This window comes from Symphalangus syndactylus, chromosome 8 (genome assembly GCF_028878055.3).
Source record: "Symphalangus syndactylus isolate Jambi chromosome 8, NHGRI_mSymSyn1-v2.1_pri, whole genome shotgun sequence".
Lineage (NCBI taxonomy): Eukaryota > Metazoa > Chordata > Mammalia > Primates > Hylobatidae > Symphalangus > Symphalangus syndactylus.
In genome coordinates, this window is record NC_072430.2 from 30,664,001 (window position 1) to 30,691,775 (window position 27,775).

The window sequence follows — 27,775 nt, forward strand, 5'->3', positions numbered from 1 at the left end:
GAAAGAAAGAAGAGAAAGAAAGAAAGAAAAGAAAGAAAGAAAAAGAAAGAAAGAAAAAAGAGAGGAAGGAAGGGAGGGAGGGAAGGAGGGAAAGAGAAAGAAAGGAAGGAAGAAAGAAAGAAAGAGAGAGAAAGAAAGAAAGAAGAAAGAAAAGAAAGAGAAAGAAATACCAGCTGGGCGTGGTGGCTGACGCCTGTAATCCCAACATTTTGGGAGGCGGAGGTGGGCGGATCACAAGGTCAGGAGATCGAGACCATCCTGGCTAATACGGGGAAACCCTGTCTCTACTAAAAATATAAAAAATTAGCCTGGCATGGTGGTGGGCGCCTGTAGTCCCAGCTACTTGGGAGGCTGAGGCAGGAGAATGGAATGAACCCAGGAGGCGGAGCTTGCAGTGAGCAGAGATCCTGCCACTGCACTCCAGCCTGGGTGACAGAGCCAGATTCCATCTAAAAAAAAAAAAGAAAAAAAAAAGAAAGTATACCATATGACAAAACCGGTGAAAGCAGTACCCAAATAACAAATCCAGGAAGCACTGAGATACAGCAATGCCAAGGGCTTAAAGGGTTTTAAGTAAAGAAGTGTCACAATTCTTAAATATTTTTCTAAAATTAATAACATGTTTAGCTTTCTTTTCAAGTGATTTTCTCCCCTCTAACCTGCACATTATCACCATCATTCCACCATTTTCCCTGATTTTATGCCATTTTATTCAGCACCACCATCATAATAGCTCAATTTCTCAAGTAGTTACCATGTGTGAGGCAGCAGGGTATCAAGTGCTTTAAATACACTATTCCACTGAATCATCAAAATAATTCTGTAGGAGACACTATATTTATTCCCATTTTCCAGATGAAGAAACTGAAGTTTCAAGAAGCTACCCCTAAATCTAATTTGTTTTTGAAGCTTATTTTTTCCTTCTGAAATTCCCACCTCATTACCTGTATCTCCTATATATTAATGGTATAATTAAGAGTATCATAATAATAGCAAAGACTTACTGACCACTCATATCTTTAGGACACTGATTTAAATGGTTACAAAGATTGCTTTATTTAGTACTCAGAAGAACCCCTCAAGTAGATACTAATATTATCTGTGTTTCACAGATGTGAGAATGGAAGTAGAGAGAAGTTAAACAAGTTCTCCACTGTTACATAGCTATGGATTGTAAGAACTGGGGTTTGATTGCAGACAGCCTGACCTCCGAATATATTTCCAAGAAAAGGTATTTGCACTCACCCTTAGTCGTGCCTGTAGGGTGGGACAGACAGAGGGTGCACCAGAGTCAGGGTAAATCGGTCAGGTTATCCTGGGGATGCTTGCCTGTGAAAGCCTAGACAGAGTTGTTAAACCCTGAAATCCTGGTTTCTGTCCCACGTTTTTGTCACATGTGCTAGATTTACTTGTAGGAAAGAAGGGAGAAGAAAAGAGCAACAAGAGGGCAAGAAATAGGGAGAAGAAAGGAAGAGAAAGAATTGAAGCAGAGCAAGTTAAATTGATCTTATTCTCCACTTACGTCTCAAGTCTTGAATACATTTGGAGATTTACAAATTAAAAAGTTTTTCAAAGAGCTTCTTGGCTAAATTGACCTCAGTGTTCTGAGACATTCCAAAGCAACGGTGGGCTCTGTCATACCACCTCTAAAAACAAATCTGCTTAATAAGCTGAACTCTTCAATTACAGACAGCTAGAAGCCAAATTATGTTCACAATGCCCTTTAAACAAAATCCTCCATTCTCAGATTCAGCAATCAGGTTAATCTTATGAATATAAATAAGAACCGACATGATTAAACTCTCTTACATCAAATTTATTAATCTAGTACCAAAGGGATGCAGACTTTTTGTAAAGTGCTTTCTGAAGACTTCTTGGTTCAAACTACTTAATATTTTATCCCTAAAAATTTCAATATTATTTATTTATGGTAAGAGAATCCAAATGCTTTATAATGCAAAACGTGATGAATTTAATGTGGTGATATAAAATAATTAATTTTTAGTTTAAAAATTTCAGAGACTAAGGGTGGCAACCCAAATCATCTGTAGGTGCATTCTTTACTTAGTTACATGGGGGCAGTTCCATACTTTCCTTTTACAAGTTAGCAAAGAAACATTTGTTTTTCTATTCAACCAACATTTATCTCTAGCAAATCAACAAGTCATGCAATCTTTAGCTTCACTTCTTGAGTTAGGCTATTTCTATGTTCCTTGACAAATAAGACTTGAGATAAGTAATGGCTTTTATAACTATTAGATATACCAAAATGCAGTGATAACACCTATAAAATTTATTAAAAATAAATTATACGGCTTTTAGTCTATAGGAAATGGTATTACCAGCTGACAAAACAGAATGCCACTTCTATCTAAGGCTTCAGGCAACCTGGCTACAATTTTCCTTAGGCTGATTGGAAATAGCAATTATAGAAAATCTGATCAGTGCAATTGCTTAAAGTGGATCGATTGCATACAGAAGTCCTAAGGAAGAGATGACATATTTAATTATACAGCAAACACACATTAGCTGAGCTTTTAGGAAAATAATGATAGCTAGGTACAGAAAAATAGACATTATAATATTTATAAGAAGAAACATGATAATAGTGACAGTTGATAGAAAGAAAGGCAGCCACTTTAGCATCCAGGCTTTTCTTGACTTAAATTTTACAACACAGAGAGAAAGAGGCAATTAATAACCCCACATGAAAAGGGATTCAAATAAGGCTAAGAGAATTAATGATTTTCACCTAATATTATCCAGCTGATGAGTAACGGAGACAAGATTGCAACCCAGGTCTTTATATCGCCGAGGTCTGTTCTCTGAATTGCTTGGTTTGACTTTCTACCAGCACCATGGGAGGAATGGTGACAATATAGATAATGGAATATATGATAATTGTGCAGATTTTCTATCAGTGATAGCCAAGTAAAATTTATACACAAATATATCCAAAAATATAATAATTTCTCTTTAATTCAGTGTGACTATGAGACTGCACAAATGGAACATAGCAGTTACATTTAATGAGAAAAGCCTTAGTATTTATGACATTTCCCTGCCTCTGGTCTGAAAGGTGGGTGACATTTTGGACAGACAGAGAACATGAGGAAGCCATTGCTGACTAAGAAGAGATCCTAAAACAAGTTATAAAGTAAAATACACACTCGTATTGTCCTTTAGAGTTAAAAGAAAATATGTACATTATTTTATCTAATCTTTACTGAATTCCTCAAGAGTAGGTGAGCTGGAGATTATCATCTTGATTTTAAAGATAACATTTTGAGGCTCAGTGAGGCCCAATTAGTGGAAAAGCCTGAATGGAGACTTAACTTTTCTGCTGACCAGCAGACTTTCTAGTATATTATCATCCAAGGCGGTAGAATATGCATGCTGTGTGTGGTGAGGGATAACAGATGAGGGTGGGTGGTTAAGAAAAAAAGATCATAGCCTTTGATGAGGGTAGAGGGAGGTAAATATGGATGTACAAATGAGGCCAGATAATGAAAAATTGTACAGAGTACATGTAGGAGTTTAAATGTGATTGAGCTAGAAAGAGAGATAGTGTGGTTTGTTGAGCATAGTAGGAAATATCTCCTATTGAGTTTGGAGTCATTCAAACCTAGGGTGAATATGATAAGCTATCTTACTTCTGTAGCCTGGAGTTTCCTTATCCTTAACATGAGACCAGTAATACCTCTGTGACTAGGGATTTGTGGTGACAATAAAAGATTTATTTCATAATGTATGTAAGATGTATATGGGAAGCTCTCCATGGAAAACAATGATTGTGATTATAACTATGAATGAAGTGAAATGAAAACTGTGTTTGAAGTTGCTTAACCAGGAATCTGTGTGGGAAAGTAGAGAACATTGAGACCTGGAGTCAAGGGACAAAAAACCATGTGACATTATTTTTGTATATAAAACCCGACCATCCTCTATGAAATTCTTTACTGGTTTCCAGTTACACTTGGAACAAAATTTGAATTCTAAAGCCCTTCTTACAAACATGTGCATAATGTGACTACTGCATGTCTCTTGAAGCCTTTTTTATGTTCTTTAATCTCCAGACACACTGGGGTTATTTAATTTCTTGCTAAATCAGTCTTCCTAGAATATCATTTTCCCAACTCATCACTTGGCCTCAACTTAAAGGTGATATCAGTAAGCCTTCTCTGACCTATTGTCCTATCTCATTTCATTAATTACTAATGTTTAAAATTACATATATATATATATTTATGCTTGTATTTAGGCAATTGAATTATTAACAAGGAAATAGAGAAGTAATGTATTAATGAAGTTGAGCTGAAGTTCTCTGAAGTATAGTACTCTGGACAATATAAAGAAGAAAAAGGAGAAGACCCTCTCCAGGGAGATTTTCAGCATGCTCAAAGTAGAGTCATATATATTACATTTAGAGATATCAACACAAGTAATTCCAGATACGATCATAGTGATTACTCGCCAAACTAAAGGGAATTTTAAAAATCTCTAAGTGCTAGAGTTGAAGAGGGCATAAGGCAATTGGCTATTCTAAGAGCTCTAGAGGAAACCAGCAAGGATTTTACCACTTAGAAACATGAGAAGTCTAAATACTGTTACAAGTTTTCTCCAAGCTGAAGAAGCTTTGGTTTTAAGCTCTTTGAGCCTGTGGATTAATGCTGTGTGAGTGTGTGCCTGCATGTGTGTTGAGTGTGTCTTTCATCTTCTGTGCATTTTTGTGTATCCGTGGTTTATTTTGAATGTTTTTTGGTGAAAGTCGTATGTGTGACAGTGAAGTCAACAATTGGATAGCAATGGGAAATATGCCACTTGATGGAGGTCATTTCATTGCATGTGGCTTCAGCCTTATAGCCCCAAGCTCTGTCACAGCAACATCACTAGAGTATCAGGGGTTAGATTGTCAGAGGTCTTCTATGTCCAACTAAAAATGCCCCTTCATTTGTTGAAGACTATCATATTAAACCCAAAATAAAATTTTAAAATATTGCTCAATAAAATAAAACAAATTTTTGATCCCATATAATAGTCCAAGAGGCATCTAGTTGGTTATTTATGTATTTTCATTAGATAGATACCCTACTTATGTTATGTAAAAGGTGAGTAAGAAATAGAGCTGACAGGTTAATATTATTTAAGAGATGTAATAAACCTGAATGTCTTTATGAAATTTGATGAATATTTTTCCTACGGTTAAAGAGATACTGGTTTACTTCATCAATTTCAACCATTTTTATTTTAATTTTTGACAAGAAGTACAAATGTAGAAGTATCCCACTGTGCCCATGGGTCTGGCATCACTGAAAAATAGCAAACATGTCACCAATTGACTAGTGGAAAGAAAAAAATACATTTAACAATGTCATAATAAAGAATCTTCACCGCATGTTCTCACTCATAGGTGGGAATTGAACAATGAGAACACATGGACACAGGAAGGGGAATATCACACTCCAGGGACTGTTGTGGGGTGGGGGGAGGGGGGAAGGACAGCATTAGGAGATATACCTAATGCTAAATGACGAGTTAATGGGTGCAGCACACCAACATGGCACATGGATACATATGTAACAAACCTGCACATTGTACACATGTATCCTAAAACTTAAAGTATAATAATAATAATAAAATAAATAAATAAATAAATTAATTAATTAATTTGTGGATTAAAAAAAGAATCTTGAAATCTGACAGCATTGGGAAGACTTATGAAACAAAGAGTGAATATAATTTTGAAATTTCATCTCCTAAGGAATTCTTTCAAAATCAACCATGAACGCTGGTTTTTGGAGATCATCAAGATAGGAGTAGATCTAGAACCAGGAACCAAAAGCCAAGATCAGACTGACAAAGGAATGTTTCTAGACCCTGTTGCTCTCCAGGACAACAATTTAACCCTTCTTTAAATAGACTTTCCCTGATCACCTATTCAAAAGAAGAAATATCATTTACCTTTGTCATGCAGCATTGGTCCTTCTGTTATTTATGATGCTTGAAATTACATTGTTTATATGCTTGTTCATTTAATTATACAAGTCATACAATAGTACCTGACACATAATGAACTCTAAAAAAATTTACAGCAAATGATGTGAAAACAAGATAAGAAAACACAAGGAAGATGGAAAAGCTCTGGCATTATAACATGTTAGTTATCTGCTCAGAATTTATTTGATATTTTTCTCCCATAGCTTAAAACATTTTGTAATATAACTATAGTAAAATACAGTAATTAAAACATTTAAAATCAAAAAGTGCTGCATTCATTCATTAAAGGATTATGTTGATTATTATCTTTCATTATAATTACAGCACTGTGTCGTCAAATCAGAATTAGATGGAATAACTGTGAATATCAACATGGTTTTATCCTTGGAGGAAGATTCATTTTTTTACTTTTATGTATTATCATTTATGTATACTTTTTTTTTTCTTCTGAGGTGGAGTTTCACTCTTGTTGCCCAGGCTGGAGTGCAATGGCACGATCTCGGCTCACTGCAACTTCTACCTCCCGGGTTCAAGCGATTCTCCTGCCTCAGCTTCCCTAGATGCTGGGATTACAGGCATGCGCCACCACACCCAGCTACTTTCAATTATTCATTCCTGTATTAATATTTATAGAGTAACTAGTGTCTGTCATTTTCCTAGTATGTTGCATAAAAGACATAGATAAGTCCTGCCTTCTAGGTATTTAGAATCTAGTAGGCAAAAAGATAAGGAAACCAACATACACCAGTGCAATATGGCAATAAAGTTAAGCACAGTGAACTGTGAGAGCACAGACAAGCAGACCCTAACCTGGCAGAGGTGGTCAGAGAAGGCTGACCACAGAAAGGTGGATGGACACCAAAAGGTAGAGGTTAGGTCAGGCTGAAAAAGTAATTTCTATAGCAAACAGAGAAATTCAACCTGTTGGTATGACCGGGCAAAATTTATCAAGGAATTATGGGAGATAAACATGGAGGGGCAGGCAAGAGTCATATCACAGGGGCCTTTCATACCATACATACTACAGATAACATACATTAAAAAGCTATTTTCCATCCAATATGACTGAAACTGAAACTTCCACTCACACCACAGGAAGCAATAGCTTGCAAGAAGATGAGCTGATGTGAGAAGCAAGGCTGGGATCTCCAGAGACACGGACAAATAGGATAAATACATGAGGACACTTATTATATAAATCAGGGGCAGAAAAGTCCCACAACCTGTTGCCTGCAAGCTAGAAACCAAGGAAAGCTCGTGGTGTAATTCAGTCTGAGTCCAAGGGCCTGAGAACCAGGAACACCAACACTGGCAGACAGGAGAAGATGGATGTCCAAGTTCAAAGAGAGAGGGTGAATTTGCTCTCTTCTTCCTTTTGTCCTATTTGGGTCCTCAAAAGATTGTATGATGCTCACCCACGTTGGGAACTGCACATCTTCTTTATTCAGTCTACTGATTCAAGTGGCAACCTCTTCTGTAGACACCCTCACAAACACACCCAGGAATAATGTTTTACCAGATATCTGGTCATCCCTTAACCCAGTCAAGTAGACATATAAAATTAACCATCACAACCACCAATGTTCTCACATTTACAGATTGAGAAATTTAATTTGTTTAATTCATCCAGAGTTCTGGAGAGTTTAGAATGACAAAATTCATAAGAGGCAGATACTATTATGTCCAAGTATAAAAGAAAACTTAAATCAACTTGTCAGTCCATTTTCTCCTGGACAACAGCCTAGAAATTGGACAAGAATGGGATAATCTTATTAAAAAATATATTAAAATAAGTTATTATAATAAACCCATTCAACTGTGGAGAGAAAAAAATAGAAAATTATGTGCATGGTCAGAGTCACTCAAAAGGACTAAAAATAAATTCATGTTATATATTGTCCTTTGAATCTCCTTTTCTAAATTTCTACATTATGTACTTTAAAAAATAGTTTTTCTTTAGATTATAGTAAGTTTCACTGCACTTGGCATTCATAAGATTCTATGAGGATGTATTTTTTTAAATAAAAAGGTTTTTAGATTATAAATGTAGTACAGAAGCCTTGTAAAAATTTTACTAAATATGTAAAGATGAAAGTGAAATCACATTTTAGCCCATCACTTAAATATAAACTCTATTGATATTTTAGTAGAAATATTCATCTTTTTGCACACGTGCTATACAAATAAACATATATTGCTTTGTAAGCCTATTTTTGATTTAATGATAAACTAAGCATCTAGTTGCATTAATAAATGTTTCTTGTTGTTTCAGACAGAGTTTCACTCTTGTTGCCTAGGCTAGAGTGCAATGGCGCAATCTTGGCTCAATGAAACCTCCGCCTCCCAGGTTCAAGCGATTCTCCTGCCTCAGCCTCCCGAGTAGCTGGGATTGCAGGCATGTGTCACTATGCCCAGCCGATTTTGTATTTTTAGTAAAAACAGGGTTTCTCCATGTTGGTCAGGCTGGTCTTGAACTCCTGACCTCAGGTGATCCATCAGCCTTGGCCTCCCAAAGTGCTGGGATTACAAGCGTGAGCCACCACGCCCAGCCAATAAGTGTGCTTTGTATCTTGTGTACTGCTATACTCATATTTTATATATTCAAAGCCCTTTACTGGAAATTCAGATGATACCTATGACTATTTACTTTAATAATGAATATTATTAGAAGATATATTCTTGCATGTGTATATATGTCCTCTTCACTTGATTTTTATCATAGAATAAGGTGCTAGAAATAGAATTTATGTGTTAAAGGCATGCATGTTCTGTAGATTTGGGATTAAATATGAACATTTTTTTGCTCTCCAGAATTTATATTTTATGCAGCAACTTTACCATACTCTAATCAAAATTATATTAATATTGTTGTCAATGATTTCTACTTTATAGGCAAAAAAGTATAACTCATATATATAAAATCCTTAATTACTAGCTAAGCTGAATACCTCTTATTCTTACTAATCCTTTGATTTTCATTTTTAACTGAAAAGTTATTCTTTTTAACTGAAAAATGAAAATCAAAGGATTAGTAAGAATAAGAGGTATTTTTCAATACTTATATTGAGATGCTAGCTTTTTTATTAATAAGTGTTGAATTCTATTAATACAATTAATATTGATCACTGCTGTGTACCAGACACTATTCTAGGCATCTAAAGTATGGAAGCAAGGAGAAAAGAAAAAATGCCCTCACCAGGACCAAAAATAAATAAAATAAATTATACACACACACACATACATACATATATAATACATACATATACACGTACTCTGTCTTTTCTCCACTGCAGCTTAAACACATGAAAAATATTTCTCCCACACTTTTCAGTGATATATAATAAACTACTTTTTAAGCTAGATGCCTCGATGATATTTCAATATATAGATTACGGTCTGATTTCTATTATTTTTCCTTTTCAGAGGATGATTTTCCCTCCTAATTCTACGTCTTTTTATTGGAGCAACATCAGCATTTATAAAGTATTATTGGAGTCCAGAAAATACATTACCAAACCCCTTTTAAAGATTCCCAGACTTCCACAGGGTGTATTTGAGGAAAATATGGATACTGAGGCTAGTTTTATCTTTAACCCAATGCTGGGTATGCCTTCATCACGATTAAAGCCAGGGCCAAGATTGTGCTATAAGCAGAGGGTCAGCATCAGCCATTATCAGGAGCACTGCAGACATGAAGATGAGGGCTTTTGCTTATCTTTCTTGTTCATGTTCTATTCTGTTTTAATCTAACTTGTAAAAATGGGAACTTATTTACCAACAAAAAATAAAAAAAGAAAGATAAAAGTACCCTAGCTCTGGCACCTCAGCTAGTTACAAACTTGAGAAATAGTACAGCTTGTGTAGACAACAACCTTAGCTTACCTTATCCTGTGTACACTTTCCAGTAGACATAATAAATGGCTTTACCATAGCCATAACTACCTGGAGTTTTCATCATACTCTTTAGACCTTCAACACAAATTTAATTTGAATCTTTTATGCTCATAAAGCTTCAATATCTGCTCTTCCTACCCCATATTTTTATTTTATTTTTGATTGCCTCTGCCCTTGCTCTTTCCAACAAGATCTAAATGAAAAGTGTCAGAATATTATATCAAAAGCCATTTAGATTGTTTTTGAATAAAGTGCTGGAGTGCAGATAAGTATTCAAACTTCTGAGTGCTTGGCCTAACCTATTATGCCTTTCAGTGTGCCTTCAGGAAGCAATTTCTGAACTGTGACAAATGTTTCTCATCACTGTAACTCGCAAATGAGTCCGAACTCCTAGAGGTGTAGGACAATTGTTGACCTGAAGGATAAACAGGAAGAATTTCAAGTAAATGGCTTGGACTGTCATTATCAAGACATATTTGGTGACTGCTTGGTCCCAGCCCCTGCTGAGTGATGTGCTACATCATTCCAAGACCTGCATCATTTTATCAGAAAGAACATCTTTGAAAATTCATCTCATAGCAGAGTCAATATTGCTTCTGCATGTGGATTTTTATTATCGTCTATCAAAAACATAAAAAAGTTTTCTTTTGTTATTATTTGAAAACAACTAAAACTGAAAACTCCTCTCTCGGTTTATTCGTGTTTGGTATTTCTAAACAAATAGAGTAAACTGCTGGGTGTAGTGGCTCATACATGTAATCTTAGCACATTGGGAGGCCGAGGCAGTAGAATATTTTGAGCCCCGGAATTTGAGACCAGCCTGGGCAACATGGCAACACCCCATTTCTACCAAAGGGAAAAAAAAATTAGCAGTTCCTGGTGGTGCATGCCTGTAGTCCCAGCTACTCTGGAGGCTTAGGTAGGAGGATAATTTGAGCCCAGGAAGCAGAAGTTTCAGTGAGTCAAGATCATGCCATTGCACTCCAACCTGGGAAACAGAGCCAGTCCCTAGTTTAAAAAAAAAAAAAAAAAAAAGAATAGGATAAATTAACTTAGTCTCTCTTGTATCTAATTCAAGCCATTTGTTTGTTTGTTTTTGTTGTTTTGTTTGTTTTTTTTTTTTTGTTTTTGAGATGGAGTCTCACTCTGTCGCCCAGGCTAGAGTGCAATGGCAAGATCTCAGCTCACTGCAACCTCTGCCTCCTGGGGTTCAAGCAATTCTTTTGCCTCAGTCTCCCAAGTACCTGGGATTATAGGCACCCACCATCATGCCTGGCTATTTTTTTGTATTTTTGTAGAGACGGGGTTTCACCATTGTTGGCCAGGCTGATCTTGAACTCCTGACCCCAGATGATCCGCCCACCTCAGCCTCCCAAAGTGCTGGGATTACAGGCGTGAGCCATTGCGCCTGGCCCCAAGCCATCTTTTTTAATTGTGTCATTTACATATATTGACTACTTTGTGAGTGATTTTTATATTTACATAATATTTCCAGGTGATTCAGGTGCTGTGCAAATATTACATTCTTTAAAGATTGCTATTTCTTTTGTCTTTTTAAGAAGAAAGAAATGTATTACATAGACGTTAAAGGTCATTAATCTTGAGTGAGGAGGTGACGTCAGCAAGATGGCTAACTAGAGGCACCCATGGCTCATCCTCTCACAAAAAACGGACAAAAACAACAAACAAACAACTACATTTTGACTACAGGGTCTGAAGGAACGTGCTGAAGTACAGAGAAGGAGTGGCAGAGACCCTGTGGAACATAGAGACTCAGGATGGCCAAGAGAGAAGAAAACAAAACACTCTGCTCCTGCCACCCCATCTCATCTATCAGGATCAGCTTGAAACTACGAGGGACATTTCCTTATAGGGAAAAGGCAATCAAAAGCCACCAGAATCCCCTATTGACACCATAGGCATCTGCAATCTTTGCTGCTGGAGAATCCTACAGTTTTTTACAGGTCATGAGGCCAGTCTGGGGAGCTACCAACAGTTCACATAGTTGTGTTGCTCTTGAGAATGGCCACATTGTGCTCCTCCCCTTGTGACCCAAGCTGCTGCTGCTGCTGCATGGTGTCGTGTTGTAACCAGAGGCACTGCTAAAGTGTGTTCTGCTCCAGGGGCCAGTAGCCACTGCGTCTCCCAATCACCGAGGCTCTGTCACCATTATACCATACTCATATATGATAGTGCACAATTCCCCAGCTGAACTGCTACAGAGCCCTACCCCTGGGAAAAAACTGCTTGGGAAGCACTTCATCTACCCCATTCCAATGGCTGCAGCACCCTGACTTTGTGCACTTGGAGCCTAAATCCAGTGAAACAGACATTATCTTGGTGTCTGAGTCCATGTGGTGCCTTGCCTCCCAAGGAACAGTTGGACAGTTGGTCCTTTCCCATGGGAAAGCTGAGTCCAAACTGGCACTTCTTTGGCACATAAAACAGCTCACCATCCTCTCACCTCAGGAGCCCCACCCAAGATGCTGGAACAGCTACACAAATTCCAGCAGCCTAGGCCACTGAGGTAATCTCAGGCATTGCTGACATTGACTACAGCTGAAGAAACTTCTTGGAGACTACACTACTGTGTCTACTTTGAACCGAAGCCAAAGCACACTACCTAACCAACACCACATCTATAGGTAAAAGTCTTTTTCTACAGAAGCCACTTCATAAAATTAGAAAGAAAACCATTCTACCAGATGCACAGATATGAAAGCAGGGATACAAGAAACATAAAAAAGCAAGGAAACAAAACAGCACCAAAGAAACACAGTAATTATTCAGTAACTGACTCTGAATAAAGAAAATTTACAAGCTCCCTGAAAAGAAAGTGAAAATAATAATTTAAAGAAAATTCACTAAGATATAAGAAAACACAGACAATTCAATGAAATCAGGAAAAAAAAAATCACACAGAAGGAGATTAAAAGAGCCAAACATAAATCTTGTACCTAAAGAATTAAATGAATAAAATTTAAAAAAAATACAATCAAGAGCTTCAACATCAAATTAGATCAAGCAGAAGAAAAATTTCTGAACTTGAAGACTGATCTTTTGTGTCAGAAGAACACACTCAGAAGAAAAAAAATTACCCACTCAGGAAAACAAAAAGAGAAGGAATAAAAATCACTGAAGAAAACCTACAGGACTTGTGGAATACCATTAAGTAAAGAAATTTCCACATCATTGAAATTCCAGGGGAGAAGAGATAGATGAGGGCACAAAACTTAATTTAATAAAATAATAGTTGAAAACTTCTGAAGTCTTGGAAGCTATATGGTAATTCAAATCCATGAAGCTCGAAGAACACCAAAGAGATTTAATCCAAAGAAGTCTTCTCAAGAAACATAATCAAAGTATCAGAAGTCAAAGCCAAAGAGAGAACTCTAAGCAGCAAGAAAAAAGTGTCAGGTCACATATAGGGAATCCCCATTAGACTATACGCAGGTCTCCCAGCAGATATCTTTCAGGCTAGTAAAGAATGGGATGATACATTCAAAGTGCTGAAGGGGGAAAAAAAACCCCCTGCCATTCTGCAATATTATATCCAGCAAAGCTGTCCTTGAGAAAAGATAGAGAAAGAAAGTCCCTTCTAGAAAAGGAAAAGCTGAGGGAAATTATCACCAGCAGACCAGTCTTACAAGAGATGCTTAGGGAGTGCTTCAACTGGAAGCAAAAGGGCAATCATTACTATCATGAAAACATGTGAAAAGATAGTCTCACTGGTAGAGGAAAATTCATTAGCAAATTCAAAATACTTTGTTACTATGATGGTTATTATATAAACTTTTAAGTATGTAGTATGAAGGTTAAAAGTCAAATGCTCAGTGATAACTATTTATAATAAATTGTTAAGAAAAAATGATATAAAAAGATACAAACAAAGAAACAATTTATAAATTAGGAGGAGAAGTTAAAAATGTAGGATATATACATATAGGTACATATATAATATGTATAACAAAACTTAATTTATTATTGGCCTAAATAGTTTATTTTATCTAAAATATTTTCATGTAAGGCCATAGTAACAGTGAAGAAAAAAATTATGGCAGATACACAAATAAGAAAGACAAAGTTATCAAAGCTTATCACTACAAAAGAATCACCAAACCACAAAAGGCAAAAAATAAGAGAGGAACAAAGAATATATAAAACGAAACAAGCAGAAAACAGCAAAATGGAAAGAATAAATCCTTACCTATCAAAAACAACCTTGGATGTAAATGGCGTAAATTCTCCAAATAAAAGATACAGAGTGGCTGAATTCATAAAACAAAAACAACAATAATCAACTATATGCTGCCTACAAGTAATCACTTCACCTGTAAAGACACACAGACTGAAAGTGAGGGGATGAAAATTATTAATCCATGCAAATTAAAACCAAAAGAGAGCGAGAGTATCTATGTTTATATCAAATAAAATAGGCTTTAATTAAAAAACTGTAAAGGGATAATAGAGGTCATTATGCAATAATAAAGGGGTCAAATGAACAAGAGAATAAAAGAAGTATAAATATATCTGAACACAGCACAGTGAATATATAATGTAAATGTTGTTAGATCTAATGGGATAGAAAGACTGCAATAGAATAATAGTAGGAGACTTTAACAACCTACTTTCAACAATGGACAGATCATTCAGAGAGAAAATTAACAAAGAAGCATTGGATTTTAACTGCACCCTAGGCCAAATTGATCTAGTAGAGATTTACAGACCATTCTACATAATAGCTACATAATACCCATTTTTCACAACAGGACATGGAACTTTGTCAAGAATAGATCATGTGTTAGACCAAGTAGAGATTTACAGAATATTCTATGTAATAGCTACAGAATACCCATTTTTCACAACACCACATAGAATTTTATCAAGAATAGATAATGTGTAGGCCACAGAAACTCTCAACTAATTAAAAAAATTATCTCAAGTATTTTTTCTGACTTTCTGACCATAGTGGAATAAAACTAGAAATCAATAATAGAAGGAACTGTGGAAGCTATAAAAATACATGTAAATTAAACAGCTTATTCTGGAAAAAAACAGTAACAACATGTCAATGAAGAAATTTAAAAGAAAATTTAAAAAATTTCTTGAAATAAATGAAACTTTAAACACAACATACGAAAACCTATGGGATACAACAGCAGCAGTTCTAAGAAAGAAGTGTGTAGCAATAAACATCTACTTCCGAAAAGCACAAAGATCTCAATAAACCAACTAAAACTATACCTCAAAGAAGCAAAATGCAAGAACAAACTAAATCCAAGATTAGTAGAAAGATCAGAGCAGAAATAAATATAATAGAAAAGAAAAACAATACAAAGGTAAACAACATGAATAGTTGGTTTGTTGAAAAGATAAAAATAATTGACAAACTTTTAGCCAGTTTAAAAAAAAAGAAAAGACTCAAATCAGAGTTGAAAAAGGAGCTATTAAAAATAATATTACAGAAATGCAGGATCACTGGAGACTATTATGAATAACTATTCGCCAACAAATTAGAAAACCTAGAAGAAAGAGATAAATTCCTGAACATGTTCTACCTACCAAAATAGAATCACTAACAAATTAAAAACTTGAACAGAACTGTAATGAGAAACAAGATTGAATCAGTAATAAAAAACATCCCCCATCAAAGAAAAGCACAGGCCCTAATAGATTCATGAGTTCTACTAAACATTTAAAAAAGAATTAATAACAACTCTTTTCAAACTATTCCAAAAAATTGAGGAGTAGATAATTCTTCAGACTCATGATATGAGACCAGCATTACTCTGATATCAAAACCAACCAAGGACAGAACAACAGCAACAACAAAACTAGGCCAATATATCTGATGAAAATAGAGGCAAAATTCCTCGTCAAAATACTAGCAAACTGAATACAAAAGCAAATTAAAAAGATCATTCACTATGATCAAGTGGGATTTATCCCATGGATACAAGGATGGCTGTATTAGTCTGTTCTCATGCTGCTATTAAAGACATATCCAAGACTGGGTAATTTATAAAGGAACGAGGTTTAATGAACTCACAGAACCACATGTCTGGGGAGGCCTCACAATTATGGCAGAAGATGAAGGAAGAGCAAAGGGACGTCTTACATGGCATCAGGCAAGAGACCGTGTGCAGGGGAACTCCCCTTTATAAAACCATCAGATCTTGTGAGACTTATTCACTGTTATGAGAATAGCATGGCAAAGACCCACCCCCATGATTCAATTATCTCCCATTGGGTCCCTGCCACCACACGTGAGAATTATGAGAGCTACAGTTCAAGATGAGATATGGGTGGTGACACAGCTAAACCATATCAATGGTTCAACATATGCATATCAATAAACATGATGCACTAAGAGAATCAAGAGCAAAAAGTATATGATTATGCCATCTCTGATTTCTTTGAGCAGAGATGTGTAGTTATCCTTATAGAGGTCTTTCACCTTCCTTGTTAGCTGTATTCCTAGGTATTATACTCTTTCTGTGGCAATTTTGAATGGGAATTCCTTTGTGATTTGGCTCTCAGCTTGAGTGTTGGTGTACAGAAATGCTAGCAAATTTTGCACATTGCTGCTGTATTCTGAGATTTGCTGAAGTTGCTTATCAGCTTAAGAAGTTTTGGGGCTGAGACAATGGTGTTTTCTAGATATGAGATCATATGATCTGCAAATAGGGACAGTTTGACTTCTTCTCTCCCTATTTAAATGCCATTTATTTCTCTCTTTTGCCTGATTGCCCTGGCCAAAACTTCCAATACTACATTAAATAGGAGTGATGAGAAAGGGCCTTCTTGTCTTGTGCCAGTTTTCAGAGGGAATGCTTCCAGCTTTTGCTCATTCAGTATGATCTTGCCTGTGGGTTTGTCATATATGGCTTATATTATTTTGAGATATGTTTCTTCAACAGCTAGACTATTGAGAGTTCTTAACCTGAGGGAATGTTGAATTTTATCAAAAGCCTTTTTGCTTCTATTGGGATAATCATGTATTTTTTGTCTTTAGCTCTGTTAATGTGATGAATCACATTTATTGATTTGCATATGTTGAACCAACCTTGCATCCTGAGGATGAAGCCTACTTGATCTTGCTGGATAAGCTATTCCATGACCACGGATAGAAAAAATAAATATGGTTAAAATGACCATACTGCCCAAAGCAATTTATAGATTCAATGCTATTCCTATTAAACTAACATTGACATTCTTCACAGAATTAGAAAGAACTATTTTAAAATTTGTATGAAACGCAAAAAGAGCCTGAGTAGCCAAGGCAGTCCTGAGCAAAAATAACAAAGCTGGAGATATCTTTCTACCCAGCTTCAAACTATACTACAAGGCTACAGTAACCAAAACAATATGGTACTCATACAAGAACAGACCCATAGATTGATAGAACAGAATAGAGAACACAGAAATAAGCCAATACACCTACAACTATCTGATTTTTGACAAACCTGACAAAAAGAAGCAATGGAGAAAGGATTCCTATTCAATAAATGGTGCTGGGATAACTGGCTAGCCATATGCAGAAGATTGAAACTGAACCCGTTTCTTACACCATAAACAAAAATTAACTGAAGATTAAAAACTTAAATGTAAAACCCCAAACTATAAAAACCCAAGACAAAAACCTAGGTAATACCGTGAAGGACATAGACATGGGCAAATATTTTATGATGAAGACACCAAAAACAATTGTAAAAAAAGCAAAATTGACAAATGGGATCTAATTAAACTAAAGAGCTTCTGCAAAGCAGAAGAAACTATAAAGAGAGTGAACAGACAATCTATAGGATTCAAAGAAAATTTTGCAAACTATGCATCTGACAGAGGTCTAACATCCAGGATCTATAAAGTACTTAAATAAATTTACAGGAAAAAAACAACCCCATTAAAAAGTAGGCCAAGGACATGAATGGACACTTCTCAAAAGAAGACATACATGCAGCCAACAATCAAAAGAAAAAACTCAACATTACTGATCATTAGAGAAATGCAAATCAAAACCACAATGAGATGCCATCTCTTCCCCAGTCAGAATGACAATTATTAAAAAGTCAAAAACAACAGATGCTGCTGTGGTTGTAGAGAAAAAGGAATGATTTTACACTGTTGGTGAGAGTGTAAATTGTGGAAGACTGTGTGTCAATTCCCCAAAGACCTAGAGGCAGAAATACCATTTGACCCAGCAATCCCATTACGGGGTATATTCCCAAAAGAATATAAATAATTTATAAATAATTATGTTATAAATATACATGCATGTGTATGTTCATTGCAGCAATATTCATTACAGCAACGGCATGCAATCAATCTAAGTGCCAATTAATCATAGACTGGATAAAGAAAATGTGGTACGTATACACCATAGAATACTATGCAGCCACAAAAAACAAAGAGATCCTTTGGAGGAGCAGGAGGCCACTATCCCTAGCAAACTAACACAGAAACAGAAAACCAAATACTGCATATTGTCACTATTAAGTGGGATGTAAATGATGAGAACACATGGACACAGAAAGGGGAACAACACACACTGGGGCCTATCAAAAGGTGGAGGGTGGGAGGAGGAAGAGGATCAGGAAAAATAACTAATAGATACCAGGCTTAATACCTGGGTGACGAAATAATCTGTACAACAAACCCCCATGACATGTGTTTACCTATTTAAGGAACCTGAACATGTATTCCAAAAGTTGAACTAAAAGTTTATAAAATTTTAACAAAGTATATGATTATTTCAATAGTACAGAACAAAACATTTGATAAAATTCAACATTCCATTTTGTTAAAAGCTCTCAAAAAATAAAGTATAGAAGGAGTGTTCTTCATCATCAACATAATATAGAAGTTGAAAGTGATCCCTCTTAGATCTGGAACAAGACAAAATTGCCCATTTTCATCACTTTTATTCAACATAGTATTGGAATTTCTATCCAGAAAAATTAGGCAAGAGTAAGAAATAAAGAGCATGTAAATTGGAAAAGAGAAAGTCAAATTGTCTCTTTTTGAAAATGAAATGATCTTATGTATAGAAAAAATTGAAGGCTCCAACAACAACAACAAAAAACTGTCAGAATAAATATACACATTCAGGAAAGTTGCAGAAAACATAATCAACATACAAAAGTAACTAGTATTTCTACATGTCAATAGCAAACTCTGAAAAATAACTAAGAAAGCAATCCCATTTGCAATAGCTACAAAAAAAAATCCCTAGGAATCAATTTAACCATGAAGATGAAAAATCTTTACAATGACAACAATTAAAGATATTTCTATCAAAATAGCAATGACATTCTTCAGAGAATTAGGAAAACAATCCTAAAATTTGTATGAAACTACAAAGTCTTGTTGTAGCCAAAGAAATTCTGAGAAAAAAGAACAAAGCTGGAGACATTACACAGTCCGACTTTATATTACAAAGTATGTACCAAAACAGCTTAATGGAGACATGAAAACAGACATAAATTACTGGAACAGAAAAGAGAATAGAGAAATAAATTCACAATTTTACAGCAAACTGATTTTAGACAAAGTCACTAAGAACAACTATTAGGGAAAGAATAGTTTCTTCTATAAATGTTGTTGGGAAGACTGGATATCCACATGCAGAATAATGAAACTAGACTTCTATTTCTCCCTGCATACAAAAAATCAACTAAAATGAAAGACATAACTGTAAAACCCAAAACTGTAAAGGCACTAGAATAATGAGAGAACTTAGTTGCAAACTATACGTGTAAAAAGAGAATAATATCCAGAATAAATGAGAAACTCAAACAACTGAATAGCAAAAAAACAAATAACCTAATTAAAAACTGGGCAATAAATATAGAGAGTAGAAGGATAGTTACCAGAGGCTGGAAAGGGTAGCAAGGGTAGGGTTGGATGGTTAATGGGTACAGAAAATAGAAAGAATCAATAAGACCTAGCATTTGACAACACAACAGGGTGACTATAGCCAATAATAATTTAAAAAATATGTGTAATAATTATACATATGTATGGGGCACAATGTTATGTTCTGATACATGTATGTATTGTGTAATGATTAATTCAGGATATTTAACATATTCATAATTGTAAATTTTAAAATAACTGGGTATAATTGAATTATTTGTAACACAGGAATAAATACTTGAGGTGATGGATATCCCCATTTACTGTGATATGATTATTCCATGCCTATATCAAAATATCTTAGGTACCCAATCACTACATACACCTATTATGTACTCACAAAAATGAAAAATTAAAAAAAATTAAATGGGCATAATACCTAAATAGACATTTCTCCAAATAAGCTATACAAATGGTAAATAAGTATACATAAAAATGCTCAACATTTGTAACATCAGAGAAATGCAAATTAAAACCACCATAAGATATCACTTCATTCCAATTCTAATGGCTCTTATGAAAAAGACAAATACCAAATGCTGGTAAGCAAATTTAAAAAGGGAAACTCTTGTACACTGTTTGTGTGAATGTAAACTAGTATAGTCATTATGAGAAACAGTATACAGATTCCTCAAAATATTAAAAATAAAACTACTATAAGATCTAGAAATCCCACTACTGAATGTTTATTCAAAGGAAATGTAATCAGCATGTTGAAGGGCGGTCCGCACTCCTATGCATACTGCAGCACTAGTAACAATAGCCAAAATATGGAATCAACTTAGTGTTCATCAACAGATTGGATAAAGAAAACTAGTACATACACACAAGGAAACACCACAGCCATAAAAAAGAATGTTATTCTGTCATTCGTGGCAGCCCAGATGAGTCTGGATGACATCATGTTAAGTGAAATAAGCCAGGCACAGAGAGACAAATAGTGCATGATCTCATTTATATGTGGAAAAATTGAAAAATATATAAGATCATGAACATGTTAAATACCTTGATTTAATCATTACACAATACATACATGTATCAGAACATAACATTGTGCCCCATACATATGTAGAATTATTACATGTAATTTAAGTCATGAAACATAATGGTCATAAGAGGTAAGAAATATTTTTCAACTATGAAGGATCAAACCATCCCTTCCATTTTGGGGAACAAATGTCTATGTTTGCTTAGTGTGGAGTACAGCTTCTTATAGTTTATAGTTTCATAAACAGAGGTTCATGGATTCTATGTTTTTGCTAAGAATGCAAAACCCAAATAGGAGATTCATCCAGGAATGTATCTTGTTTTTGTTCTAAATAAATTGGTTTAAACTAGATGCAAGTAGACAAATTTGTTTTCTGCATCAAAAATTCAAAGAGGATATTAAAGACCTTCACAATTCATATAAATAACTAGAAGTACACTTGAAGTGCCCACTTGCTAATTGGTCCATACTTACCTCTTCCCTAGTGCCTTCTGAAGCCAGGGAAATGTTAAGCACCTTATAGCCTGTGACTTGCCTCTGTGGAAAGACTCCAAAAATTAATCAAGTCAAAATCAATCATTCTAAAGTCATGTGGTAACATTTAGCTTGAGACCATTCTAGTATTTTCAGAATAAAAATATGAGCTTTCTGTTTATGCTAGAGATTTAAAACCTTAAAAAAACTACTTTAAAAAAGGTGAAAATAACAGTCAATTTTGGCTTGGCTGAAAGGTGATTTAATTATTTTTAAGTATTCATTCATTGATTCATGCAACCATTTTTTAAAAACTTATTCGTTGAGCACTAGAACCAGGTGCTGTTGAGTTAGACTTAGTCTGCAAAGAAGCACAATATTGTCATCCGTTTTGAGAGATGAGTCTGGTCTTATACAAGGTCTTTCCTTTGGAGAGATATTACTTAAATAAGATTTTACCTTAAACAAGAAACAGAAAGAAAGCTAGTTGAAATACAAGTTGATATTTGTCGCATTGTTTAAAGCAGTGGCACCATGGTGTAGATTGTGAAGTTTCTGGCTTTAATTCTGTTGACTTTGGACAAGTCACATAATCTCTTAAAAAGATTTCCTTCTCTGAATAAATGGGAATCATAAAAGAGGTAATCTTACCTTATGACTATGAATATTAAATGAAGTATCATCTACAGTACAATTAAACTAGCATTAGGAAATGTTTAATAAATATTACCTATTTTAATGTTATTCTTTCAAAAGTATATTCTTTCTGAAGCAAAGTCCTTAGTAGGTATAGAACATAAAGCTACTAAGTCTTTATGAAGGAATAGAAAAAAAACCCACAAAGAATGGTGTAACATGGTATGAAATCCAGCTGCTTACTAGTTTTGCATGTGTAGAAATATTTTTAGAAGCGTCATTTGTAAATTAACCCCCTCCTGTCCATGGTCTAATGAGATTTAGAAAGGGTGGCAATTATTTTTGGTTGTCTCAAGCCGTTACTCAATTCTTGGTATAAAATCACTGTTAGAGATAATTTCCTTCTAATTTCTAGCAAATTTATTATGGGACTTAAGTATATTTATGATGGAAAATGATGTAAAGTATATATTTTAATCTCTTTAAGAGAAGAACAAACAAAAATATACACATAGAGTTAACATATTGTCATCTGCCCTAGTTAATCCATTGTTGAGTTTCCTTTGACTTTAAGCTTACAAATATTACAGTCCAGCTGTTAGCTGAAACAGGTCTCCTTCTGTCAGAAGTTTATAAGAAAGAAGTTACTAGATGTTCTACCTCAGTTCCCATAAACTTGAGTGTGATAACAAAGTGGGCTACTCTCAGTTGTGATATATTTATAATAATGAATGAAGATATTCATAACAAAGACGAAATCATTTATTGAGAATTACTGAATCCACATTCTTTAATGAGAATTGTGGTTATTATGTTCATATATAAGAATGTGGAAGGACAAAAAAGTTCTATTATCAGACTTGAAGTCCTTTTTACTGAGCATCAGGTAAAATCTTGACCAGTGGTTGCAATCTGAAACTTCTGTACATCCCACAATATATCTGAGGCAAGATGTATTTCTCGGGCTTCAGTGCCCAGTCTTTGCCTCTGCACTTACTCAGTATATAAGATGAATGTATTGATAGATATTATTCGTTAAATCCTCAAAGAAAGTGATATGATTTGGCCCTGTGACCCTACCCAAATATCATATCCAATTTTAATTCCCACATGTTGGGGAAGGGGCCTGGTGGGAGGTGATTGGATTATGTGGGTGGTTTCCCCATGCTGTTTTTGTGATAGTGAGTGAGTTCTCATGAGAGCTGATGCTTTAAAAGTGTGTGGCAGTTCCCCCCTTGGTCTTTTTCTCTGACTCCTGCTTTTTCGTAGTAAGACGTGCTTACTTTCCCTTCACCTAGTGCCATGATTGTTTAAGTTTTCTGAGGCCTCTTAGCCATGCTTCTTGTTAAGTCTGCAGAACTATGAGTCAAGCTTCTTTTCTTCATAAATTTCCCAGTATCGGACAGTTCTTTTTAGCAGTGTAAAAATGAACTAATACAGAAAGCTTTGTTTCCCTCCAATGTCTGCAAAATTCTGTCATTATTTAGATGATTATTAAACTGACTCTAACTTGACTTCATCTTCATTTGCAACTAAAATGCTTTAGCAACTCTATCTGTCAGATTAGTATTTGGAGATGTAGGGAAAGTGTCAGATCTCTTAAATATTTTCTTGTTGGGAAGATTCATTCTGTGCTTAGAGTGTGTTGTGAAAATGGATTCTTAATTTTTGCACAAACATGAGTATCATGATAGTTGCTAAGCAACGTCATCAAACATATTCTCTACATGGGACACTAGAGCACTTCACAATTTCATCATATTTTGGGGGGGAGTTACATTTATAACACACTAATTTGCAATTGTTACTAAGCTATAACATTTCTCTATTTCATGTTAATCATAAATCCTCAACTAGGTCATCAACCCACAAAATTCAGTCATAATGCTTTTAAGATTTGTGCGTCTGAAGTAATAAAATATTTTTACATTATTTAGGAACTGATTCTGAAGATATTTTGGGAAAAAAAAAAACAAAAAAAAAAAACACAAAAAAACAAAAAACAAGGCTTCCTAAAGAGCTTGAGAATTTTGAGAATTAAAGGGCATTCCCTGGAGCCTTCTGTGAAGATGCAGATAAAAATGTCACTCATCTGGCAGATTGTTTTCAAAATCAGTTGCATGACTTTACATCCAAACATTGCACAATGAGAAGTATTCGATAATAGTTCCTTTGATTGGGTAAGTGAAAATAAAATTTGAAACCATAATTCTAACTCAATGGCATGAATAGACCAAAGATGACAGCATGTACCTCTTTCTCTGCTAAAGACAGTAGATTCTTCCTGTTTTTTCAAAAAAATTATTCGGGAATTTTCTGCAAGGCCTGCCTTTGATGCAGCTTTTGTGTCAGACTCTGAATGTCTAGAATTACCTTCCTGTAGGCTAAATCCTGATCGTGTGGTCTTATTTCATTATAATTATCATTATAGTTCTGGCTACAGGGTTCTGCTTAGTTTTCCAGAGTTACAATTCCCTTTTGACTATGATTAAACTGTCTATGGATTCATGGACCTGGAAAATTTAAACAGTCCAATTTAATGAAAAACAATTTTCATAGCCATCTGGCAATGGTCTGAATATTTCTATAAGTTAGCTTTTTGCACATTAAACTTCTAAAAGAAACAATTAAATCAACTTTTGTAATAACCTACTTGGAGAGAGTATGTTCTGTGTGTTTCCAACAGCTCACTGATTTGTGTATCAGTTGTACTTCCTCAGTAGTTTTGGAGAGAAACAGATAATTTATATAAATTATAATCGATAGGGGTCTGTATTGCTGAGCATTTTAGAATAACCTCTTGGGTATGTTATGTAGTTAGAGACTAAGAAATTAATCTTACCTGCTTGGATTCTTTCATTAAGGCAAGATTTAAATCAATTAATTATAATTTAGAAAAATGTTAAAGCAAGAAAGCTTCCAGAATGAAAATTGTATTTGTATAATTATGAAGAAAGTTCTTTTTACTTAAAAAAGATAGCTTCACAAAATGCCATTTTGCAGGTTCCTTAAGTTGCTTATAAATATTTTCATTATATTTTTATTTTCCATCTCATGAGCAATGTCAGCTGTGAAAACTAAGCATTTATTAGTGATGGCATGCTAGTTTGCTAAGAAAGGTACCTCAGACTCACTCAGAAACAAGCAGATAAACTTTGTATTATTTTGAATCTTTCAGGCCTGGGTATGATTTGTATAACTATTAAATAACACGATGTTTTCTGGGAGAAATTAAAAAAAAATAAAACAAAACAAAATGAACACACAAAAAACAACTCTATTGAGCCTTAAATGTGATTTTGATTTGAAATTATTAGTTGAGGGAGGGAATAAATGCCCCCTTATGTATTTTGTCTGGCTTTTTCTGAAAGTCTAGATAAATAAGAATTTGGAAAAATTGCTGCTGCCCAAATATTTTTATTGACAAACCCTTACCAGATGGTAAAGCCAGTTGGGAATGGTGTTTGCCTTTCAGCCAAACTTGATCTGGGTCTCTTCTATTGCTAGTTTTTCTATTTCTGATAGGACAGTAAGCCACAGCCCATATCCGATATTAACTTTCTGTATATGTAAATAGATAATACCAAGATAGATTTGTGAGTCAAGTAATACAATGAATGTTTACAAGAAAGTATAGATACATATCTTTAATACATAACCCTTGAATATCTTTCTATAGAATTAAGAACACTGATTGGTGTTTCATTCAAAAACAAAACCCTATTCAAAAGAATATGGTTTATACAAACAAAAAATTACTTGCTTTAGAACCCAATTCTTGATAACCATAATGAAAATTGATGCATTTAATGAAGGCCAAATATAGTTTATTTCTGTTTTAAAGTTTAAGGTATTTGTAGTGCTAAAAATTCGCAGGTAGTCAATAACTACAATAATGATGCTGGTAAATCTAAATCACAAGGTACATTTGGAATCTTAATACTAAGCAATACTAATAAAATATGTGATTGAGCTGACAAAACATTCGCTGTTTAAGTAAGTAATTAAGCTAGTGCAATCAACAGAAAACTATTTAAAGAGTCAATGGCCTTTCACGAAAGAAACAAATCTACAGTTTTATCTTGTTTTATAATATCTGCAGGCATGTTTTTCTTCCACCCACACCTCCCCCCCCCTTTTTTTTTTGCTTTCCCTCTTACCAAGCTAATAATCCTTGGGAAACAACAAAAAAAGGACCTTATTCTGTCCCTGCTGTTTATCACTTTCCTGAAATCATAATCCTCTCAGTGTAACTATAATCATCTCTGCAGGAATTGTGATGTCACAGAAGATTATGACATTAAGCGGGAAAGAGGCAGCAGGAAACTGAGCGTTATGAAGAGTAAAGATCTGTCTTATAAAAATATATGTTGTACATATATTACGCCTCTCTTTAAGAATGGCATCAAGTTAAATAAGAGTAACTAAATACTTAAGACTGTTAGGTATTTTTACAGTGCATTTTTATAGAAATTTAAGGGTTAAGCTTTAATGCTTCATTAAAATGTATTATTTTTTCATCAATTGTATCGGAAGGGTAATTTACAGTTATGTGTCAGAAGGGTAACATACAGTAATATCAACATGTTTCAGTCAACCACGGACCACATATGCAACTACGTCCATAAGATTGTAATGAACTAAATATTTCCTGTTGTCTAGTGGTGTCATAGTCATCATAAGCTGACTGTGCAATGTGTTACTCATGTGATTGCTGTCTCATGTGTTTGTTGTGATCATGGTGTAAACGAACCTACTGCACTTTTATTCATATAAAAGTAAAGCACGTACAATTACAGACAGTACATAAAACTTTCTAATGATAATAAATAACTACGTTACTGGTATATTTATTTAGTATACTATACCCTTAATTATTTTTTAGTGTACTCCTTCTACTTATTAAAGAAATTAACTGGTTTGGTGCAGTGACTCACACCTGTAATCCCAGCACTTTGGGAGGCCAAGGTGGGCGGATCACCTGAGGTCAGGAGTTTGAGACCAGCCTGGCCAACATGGTGAAACCCCATCTCTACTAGAACTACAAAATTGGCCGGGTGTGGTGGTGTGCCCCTGTAGTCCCAGCGACCTGGGAGGCTGAGGCAGGAGAATCACTGGAACCCAGGAAGTGGAGGTTGGAGTGAGCTGAGATTGTGCCACTGCACTCCAGCCTGGGCAACAAAGTGAGACTCTGTATCAAAAAAAAAAAAAAAGAAAAAGTAAAAAAAAGTAAAGATGCAGCCTGGGCAACAAAGCAAGACTCTGTCTCAAAAAAAAAAAAAAAGAAAAAGAAAAAAGAAAAGAAAAAAAAAAGTAAAGAAATTAACTGTAAAACAGCCTCAGGCAGGTCTTTCAGAAGATATTCCAGAAGAAGGCTTTGCTATCACAGGAGATGACAGCTCCAAGCATGTCACTGTCCCAGAAGACCTCCCAGTGGGACAAGATGTGGAGGTTGAAGACAATGACATTGATCCAGACCCTGTGAAGGCCTAGGCTAATGTGTGTGTTTGTGCCTTAGTTTTTAACCACGAAGTATAAAAAATTTAATTTAAAAAGCTTATAGAATAAGGATATAAAGAAAGAAAAAAAAAATTGTACAGCTATACGATGTGGTTGTACTTTAAGCTGTTATTACAAAAAAGTCCGAAAGTTAAAAGCGAGAAAGCTAATAAAGAAAAAATGTTGCAGTAAATGAAGATAAATTTATATTTGAAGAAAGAACATTTTAAAATAAGTTTAGTGTAGCCTAAATGTATAGCATTTATAAAGCCTCGAGTAGTGTATAGCAACGTCCTAGACCATCACATTCACTCAACACTCACTCATTGATTCACTCAAAACAGCTTCCAGTCCTGTAAGCCCCATTCACTG

At 34.9% G+C, this 27,775-nt stretch overlaps 1 long non-coding RNA gene across 2 annotated transcripts; it reads right to left on the reverse strand.

The window, feature by feature from the left end:
- Positions 1-217: 217 nt before the first annotated feature.
- On the reverse strand, positions 218-26,150 carry LOC129488889 (uncharacterized). Of its 2 annotated transcripts, none has more exons than XR_008659741.2 (5): positions 26,065-26,150; positions 25,340-25,465; positions 21,269-21,331; positions 1,246-1,339; positions 218-449 (listed from the first exon to the last, which is right to left on the reverse strand). It is a non-coding gene; the product is annotated as an uncharacterized lncRNA (long non-coding RNA). The 2 variants fall into 2 exon arrangements; XR_008659740.2 differs by having other exon boundaries at positions 21,269-21,342.
- Positions 26,151-27,775: the final 1,625 nt, after the last annotated feature.